The sequence below is a fragment of the Rattus rattus genome, chromosome 5 (assembly GCF_011064425.1).
Source record: "Rattus rattus isolate New Zealand chromosome 5, Rrattus_CSIRO_v1, whole genome shotgun sequence".
Taxonomy (NCBI): Eukaryota; Metazoa; Chordata; class Mammalia; order Rodentia; family Muridae; genus Rattus; species Rattus rattus.
Window position 1 is genome coordinate 144350516 of NC_046158.1, and position 8300 is coordinate 144358815.

At 45.5% G+C, this 8300-nt stretch overlaps 1 pseudogene; it reads right to left on the reverse strand.

Moving 5' to 3' along the window:
- Positions 1 to 2705: 2705 nt before the first annotated feature.
- On the reverse strand, positions 2706 to 7479 carry LOC116901078 (annotated as a pseudogene).
- Between the last annotated feature and the right edge of the window lie 821 nt (positions 7480 to 8300).

An 8300-nucleotide genomic window follows, 5' to 3' on the forward strand; every position in this document is an offset into this window, starting at 1 on the left:
GTCAATCCGTCTTGCTGATCACTTCCTACTTATCGAGTGCCCTTGGGTGCTAGGCACTTGCTGCTCCATCGCACTGAACACTCGGGTTGATGGGCTGGCAGCTCCCGTCTTTCCAGAAGGCATGGCCTTCCTCATCCTGGTAGCCTTGCTGGCTGAGGAGGTACTGAGAGGCCTGTGCTTTGGCTTGCTTCATCCACAGTGTTCTCCACAGCATTGGCCCAGGACCAGTTGTCTGCCTGTAGCCTTCCCATCTGTACTCTGTGTAGGCTGGGCTGCTTCGGGGTCTCCTCTCTTCTTCCCTTTCCTTAAGAGGTCAGGTCCCTTGTGCCCACTTGAAGCTAGATGCAGATTTGCCCGTCATTCTATAGCTGGGGCAGCAGATTGGGGATCTTAGTCACCTGATTTCCCCAGGGAGGCTGGTCTGAATGAGGTCCAGGGAAAGCCATCAGTTTCTTTCTCCATAGTGTCTATTTCGGCATTCTCGAGCTTCCTGGCTGCCAGAGCCCAACCTTTTATCCCCAGGGTGGTATCCGTTCCTTCGGACAGTTCGTACTTCCTGTGTTGTGCTGGGCCAGAGTTCTTCACTTTGAATCCTCAATCTGTAGCCTCACTTTCTTCACATCACAGTGTGTGGGTCTACTTGGGCCTGCTCTCCTTTTGCCCAGGGAGGCCCTCAGCAGAGTGCGTCTCTCAGCAGAGTGTGTGTGTTGGATTTGCTCATGCATCGAGGGGTTGCCGGTCGCTGGTCATGAGCACCCGTGGGACCCATTCTGCACCCAGCACTGTGTAGCTTGAGCATCATGAGTGATGCTTGTGTATGTACTCGGAGCCTCTGTGTGTAGCCGTGTCTTCTCATGAGTGATGCTTGTGTATGTACTCGGAGCCTCTGTGTGTAGCCGTGTCTTCATCTGCTTCAGCTGCACACCTGAAAGTGACGTTGCTGGGTCAGGTGGTGAGGGCTTTCCCTTTCCGAGTCACCGGCACTGTCTGTGGCCCCTGTGCTGACCGGCACTGTCTGTGGCCCCATGCTGAGTCCTCCCTGGCACTGGGCATTGCCATCTCGGTCTGCATGCTGCCTGCCGTGCCTCTGCCCAGTTTGGTGTTTTTAGTTCTTAATCCTTGTTTATTATGTTTTATTCCGATAGTGACACTAGCGCTCCTAACGCATGTTCCTCTGTACTTTCCTTATGCTAATTTTCTGGCCAGTAAGTGAAAACATCTTAAACTCAAGTCAGTTTATAGCCACTGTTCCTATCAAATGGTGATCCACCAAAATCCCATTTTTTCCTGGACTTTAACATATTCCAAGTCCATTATTAAACCTCACACTGAAACTGTGCCTTAACTTTATCAAAAGAGATAGCCACAGCAGTTTAATTACATGTGATACTACCTATTCAGTTTATTAAATATTGTAATAAACATAATAATAAACCAGTGCTCCACACTCTGGGGACGACACGAAGACGACACAAGAGACTGTCTTGCAGCACGGAGTACAGACTCCTTCTAGAGATGGAGAAGTGCAAGGCCAACTCTAGTTGTCTAAAAGACAGTTCACTGCACACACTTAGTTACCGTTTACAGTTCACTGTACACACTGTACACACACGTTTACAGTTCACTGCACACACTTAGTTACCGTTTACAGTTCACTGTACACACTGTACACACTGTACACACACGTTTGTACACACACGTTTACAGTTCACTGCACACACTTAGTTACCGTTTACAGTTCACTGTACACACTGTACACACTGTACACACACGTTTACAGTTCACTGCACACACTTAGTTACCGTTTCGTACACTGTCTTACCATGGATGGGACCGCTCTTCTACTTGAGCCATTGTAACCAAAGCACAATAACTGAATAACACACAGTGTGAAAGTACAGCATAGAGATACAAAAGCAGACAGCTAATTCTCGCTAGGAATGTGGTCATGCACCTACGTTTCTAGTCCACAATTATGTTTAGGGATCACACAGACACAGATCACTGATCTGAATGAAATGCATAAATTTGTAGCAAAGTTTTGTAGTTACAAAAAAACAAAATTACCGAAGAATGCACAAATCTAATGCTTATTCCACTTTTCTGTCATATTCCTGGATCCTTCACCAATGTTACATGAGGAAAAAAACAAAAGCAAAACAAATGAAAATCAGAATCACTAATGTTATCAAGGAGGGAAGCGACTTACTTAGCATCTAGCAGCCATCACAAGAGGACAGCCAGGGCAATGCTGTGATAGGAAACAGAAGGCTGCTAAAAAGCTGTACTCAGACTCGCACATCAGCAGATCCACTTCTGCGTGGACTGGAACAAACCAGATCTCTTCCTGCTAAGGTGATAGAAATGCCCGTTCCTTTCCAAATACCGTGGAAAGGCAAGTGTGTGTGCTGTGGAATTCTACCCGGCTGTTACAGAGCGGCCCAGGAGCACATCTGTGGGTGCTTGGGTAACGCATACTGCAATTCTTTGATTGGGATAGTGGACACACGAGCCAAGATTGGGGTGGGGAGGAGAATGAGCACAGAAGTACAAGACAAAGACGAACGAGACTTCTCTTGTATCTTAGCATCATGTGGATGGGGTCAAGCTCAGCGCAGTCCACTCTGCTTTGGTGAGGCTTGGGTTCAGCTCCCAATCTCGATTGCGTGACGCAGTCTCCTGTGAGGATACTCAGAAGGTTCTTCTTAAATAAAAAACCTATTTTTAGTGGAAGAGCCACTCTTTGTAGCTGTGTCTGCGTGGGACTGATAACCAATCACTGTCTTTGGAGGAAGTCCTAACCTTTCCTTCTGTACCCTCCCTATGTGTGTGACTGCATCTCTGTTCTCACATCCAGTCGTCCATATTGTTATCATGACACCTTTAGCTCTAACACTGACAACAGCTCCACACACGTCATCACTGTGGTCATCAGAGGACTCTCCAATAAGGCACAGCTATGTCTCTAGCCAAAAGCAATCGAGGTCGCTTCGTCTCTGCTGCTCATTCAATATAATTAGCCACCGTCCTCCTTTTGTTTTTCTCGTCTTCCCACATAGGCTCAATAACACCCTTAAAAGTGAGGAGTCACGGGGTTGGGGATTTAGCTCAGTGGTAGAGCGCTTGCCTAGCAATCTCAAGGCCCTGGGTTTGGTCCCAGCTCTGAAAAAAGAAAAAAAAAAAAGTGAGGAGTCACAGCCAGGCATTAAATTACTAGACAACTGGATATGGTTGCATAGAGCCCAAAAGTCTTCACAGTATCCCACTTAGAGATCAATCGAAGGTTTGCTTGCCAGCTTTTGCCTTTATCACTTTTAAAAACCCACTGTACCCACCTGTTCTGTAGATGGCGGTTCATATAGCGCCCTGGGTTAGCAAGCTCCTGATTAGACTGTTTTCCTCTTCCACAGGAGGGGATTAGTGGTAGGGTGGTTTCCGGTTCCACAGTTGCTGTCTTAGATCTATCTGTACTGCCTGTTTGTTTTGTTTGGTTGGTTTTGGTTTTGTGTATGTGTGTGATTGTGTTTTGCTTTTGATTTTTGAGATAATTTTAGGTTTATAGAAGAGTTTCAGATGTATTACAGTGTAAGGATTATTTTTGATGGTTAACTTGACAGAATCTAGTAGACAAACCTTCTTAGACTGGGTTGATTAACTGAGTCAGGAAGACCCATTCTAAATGTGTGCAACGCTTTTCCAGGCTGAAACCGTGGGTAAACATGGGACAACGAGCTGAGCATTGGTGCTCTCCTCTCTCCCAACTGTGGGTGCAGTGTGACCAGCTGCCTCCCCTTCAAACTGTGGGTCAGAGCAAACCTTGCCTTCACCAGTTGTAGCCATCATGTGTTTTTACAGTGGTGGAAAAGTATCTCATGTATATAAAGAGTTCTCTTACAACTTGTGCCCAGCTCTCCTAGTGCAGTGACCCTCAAGCAGGGATACTTCTGCTCCTAGGCTGTCTCAGAGACGGTTCTGGGTGCCACATCTTGGGGGGTCAGGGCATACTACTGACACCTAGTGGATATAAACCAGGGCTGCTACTCCGTACCCTGGGATGCGCTGGACAGGCGCAAGGCAAAGAGTGATCAGCTCCCAGGTGGAGCTGTGCTGAGGACAAGACCCCTGCACTGATGCCTGTGTCAGATGTGAGCTGTGTGCTTGTGTGCAGCAAGCACAGAAAGCTGAAGCACTGACTGCAGCAGTGCTCCACAGTGTTCACTAATACACACACCATGGCCGTCCACTAGAAATCCTTTCCTTGAGCCAGGCTTCTACCCAGGGCGCCATGTTAACAGTTAGCTGTAGAGTCTTTTTAGTCTCTTCGATCTTTTGGTCTAGCCTTCTTCTACATAACTTTGATGACTTTTGAGAGCTAATGCTGAGGTATTTCATAGACCGTCTGCCCAAGTGGCCTCTCCTGCTGCTTCCTCATAATTAGTTGGAGTCGAGGAACTTTGGGGAGTATAATCCAGAATCAATGGTCTTCTCTTTGCACTATAGGAAGACTTCTGTGACAGCACACCTTTGCTTGTTTAGATAGTGTGTTTCAGGGTGCTCACGGTCTGTGTTCTGAACACTTGTGAGGCAGAGACTTCCCTTGTGATTGAATCAAATAAATAATATGCAATATGTTATGATTGTAAATTTTAAAGTCTAATGATCTCATTCGGATGTAGTTTCCATGTTCTTTGTGGTGCTGACAATGACAATGGCAGTAAAGTCTAATGATCTCATTCGGATGTAGTTTACATGTTCGTTGTGGTGCTGACAGTGACCTACAGTAGCTTATTTTTGTTTCAGTGAGTGTTTTCATCTAGTTTCATATAGTAAACAAAAGCACAGAACCAAATAGCAAGGAGCAGATAGAGAAGCAGCAGACATCATCAAATCAGGAGCTTGCAACACACAGCATGGACAACTGGAGTAGCCAGACTAAGAGAGCAAACAAAGGGTAACTTCATCAAACTGGTATAATGTCTGTTACATATGTGTGGTGATTTGAGTAAAAACAGCCCCTGTACTCTCATATACTTATATATTTGAATGCCTGCTCACCAGGAGGTAGAACTGTTTGAAAGGATTACAAGGAGTAGGAGGTATGGCCTTGTTGGAATGGGTGTGGCCTTGTTGGAGGAGGTGTGGCCTTGTTGGAAGAGGTGTGGTCTTGTTTGAGGGAGGTCACCAGGGGTGAGCTTTGAGGTTTAAAAAACCCACCCAGGGCTCAGCCTCTTTCCTGACCTATGGATCAGGATATAGTCCTCAGGCACCCCACATTCCTGTGCCATGCACACTGCCACACTCCCCACCATGATGATAATGAACTAAACCTCTGAAACGGTAAGCTAGTCTCTAGTTAAATGATTTCTTTTATAAACTTTATAAAAACACATATTGGTCATGGTGTCTCTTCACACAGTAGAACACTAAGACCATATACCATACATTTCAGTATAACATCCATTACATATACCATAGCATACAGTTTACCAGTAGAGCATTATTACACATGTCATAGAGTTTACTGGTGTTACTATGTCATTACACATACCATTCAGCTTACAAAGTTCGTGTTTCTGGTTGATAGATTTTAACATAGTCACATAATTATGTAATATTCTGCAAGGAATTCTGAGATTTTCTTACCACCTCCAAAAGAAATCCTGTTGCCATGGCCAGTTTCCGCACACATGCCTCAGTCCTCTACCCTGAGCAGCCAGGAGCCTGTGTTTTCTCTCTCTCTCTCTCTATCTGTTGTGCACAGCACTGTGACCCTGTGGCTCGTGGGTTTCGCTCCGCCCATTTCCACGGCTCACCCGTGCTGTAGAGCACATCAGGTCCTCATCTTGTCCACCTACTTGGCAACTGATGACAACTCGGGCTGATTTCAGATTTTAGTTGGAATAGCATTGCTTCTGTTGTTTGTAAGGAGTTTGAAGGGTGGGGGTGAGTCCTCTTTGTGACATGTTTTCTCCTAGTCGTGGCTTCTCTCCCCAACTTGTGCTATAATTGGGAAAGGAGCTCCTCACTTTAATGACATTTTAAAATTATTTTCTCATAAAAGAAGATAATATGGACTGTATATTTTGAGGCTTCCAGGCTTCAAAAATATTGCTAACCCAGGCTCACACTGGCTTTTCCCTTGGACTCCTTTTCTTTTCAGGCAACACCAGCCTGCCAGTCCGCCCTGTATTAATCTCTGAGCAGCGTGCAAGGCAGGAGTTAGGTCATTAGTTCCCAGTGTCTGTTCACCCCAGCAGCACTTTCGAAGACTGTTTCCCCTGCTGACCTTTGTGAGACTCACTGGTGATGTATGCATAGGCCTATTCCAGACTCCCACCATGGCTTTGTCTATCTCTCCTTGTAGTTTTATTGATTTTTACTCTAGCTTGAAGCTGTGTTATTTAGTACATAGACATTTCAGATTATTGTATCTTCTTTATAAGTTCACCCTTTATCACTGGGAAATGACTTTATCCCTGGTGATGTTCTCTGTCTAGCTTTGAGTCACCCTAGCTTTCTGTGACTCCTGTTGGTTTCCACTTTAAATTTGTGTGTGTGTGTGTGTGTGTGTGTGTGTGTGTGTGTGTGTGTGTGTTCGAGTGTGTTTCTTGTGAGCAGCATACAGTTGGGTCTTGGCGTTTTAGCTGGAATGTTTGGGGCCTTTGTGTTGTGTGTGTTCACTAGTGTGAAAGCTGAAAGTATTTGTTATAACTCTCTTCTCTTTGGGTCTTTATTGGCCTTTTCTTGGTTTAATAGAATTTTGTATGAATTCAGTTTGTCTTAATAGTTTATTAGTTATAATTTGTTGTTTTGCTATTTTAGTGGCATCTCAGGGTTTGACTTATTAGTGATATTTTTCTACTTCACAGTGTCATAAAATTATATTAGTATGCTTTTATTATTGTCTCCTGGTCTTTTTGCTCTTTTGTCTTCCATTTTACATAAACATATACATTTTACATATATATGCACACATACATTTATGTCCTAGAAACCCACAATTCATTATCAGTTTTATATAATAGTGTTTTCTTAAAGAGACTTAAATAAAGAGATAAACCTTTATACATGGGCATCGTTTCTGCTGATTCTTATTCATTTATGTAAACTCGGATTTCTGTTTGGTGTCATTTCCTTCCTGGTTGGAGGATTTCTTTAATAATTTCTTATAGTTCAAGTCTTTTTTTAAAAAAAAATTAATAAAGCGTACGTGACTCTGTGTCTTCAGCAGTTTATGTTGGCTTCCTGGGCTCGTTGGCCTGCTCTTGTCGGCCTGCTCTTGTCGGCCTGCTCTTGTCGGCCTGCTCTTGTCGGCCTGCTCTTGTCGGCCTGCTCTTGTCGGCCTGCTCTTGTCGTCCCTGCTCTTGTCGTCCCTGCTTGGGTCTTACTTGAATAGAGGTCTTGGTTCCTTGCTGGTGACCAAGATGCTGACAGCACGAATCTTTTGCCTGTAGTGCCAGCTTCATCTTTACAGCCCATGGTGAGAGCCTCTTGTGTTTGGCATGTGGCTCAGTGTTGCCTGCTGTCTGTGGATGGACTCCTTGGTCATTGTGTTGCTCCTCAGCTGCAGGCTGTCTCCCTGCTCTCCTGACTGGCCCAGGGCTCAGGGACATGTTCCTTTCCTTAGATAATTGCTACCACTGACCTGCCCTTCACCGTTGTTGTCTAGACCAAGCCTTCCTATAGCTGTCTGGGCTCCCTCAACAGGGTTTGTGGGCCCATCCTGTTTAAGGTCGATCACATTGGTCTGGGTCTCCTGTGTTTCCTGGTTACCTGTCTCCCCACCCTACACCACTCAGGGTTTTCTCCCAAGGTTGTGTAGGCCTAAAGAACCAGTAAGCACTGGAGGGGAGGGGCTTCCCTGGGTCACTTACTCTAGCTGCCGGGCTGGGAGATGAAGTCCCAATTCCTAGAGGTCTTTGACTGGCATTAGAGTGGTCGTCTTTGTGCTCTTGTATGGACATTGCTAGCCTTCCTTTGCTCCATAGCCCTCTAGCTTTCAGCACAGCACAGCACACAGCACAGCACAGCACAGCACAGCACAGCACAGCATAGCACAGCACAGCACAGCACAGCACAGCACAGCACCACACAGCAGCCTGTAGTCAGTACCCATCAGGGAACCCATCATGGGGTCTTTCTGTCTCCATAGTCAGATGTTGCCAGAGGACTACCAGCTGTCTTGAGCTGCACTGCTGAGGACTTCCTGGCAGTCATGGAGGGGGCTGTCTGACCTTCAGAGGATGCAGCTTTGTTCAGATCTTTTTTTACTTGTACATTTCTTAAAAATTATATACTAA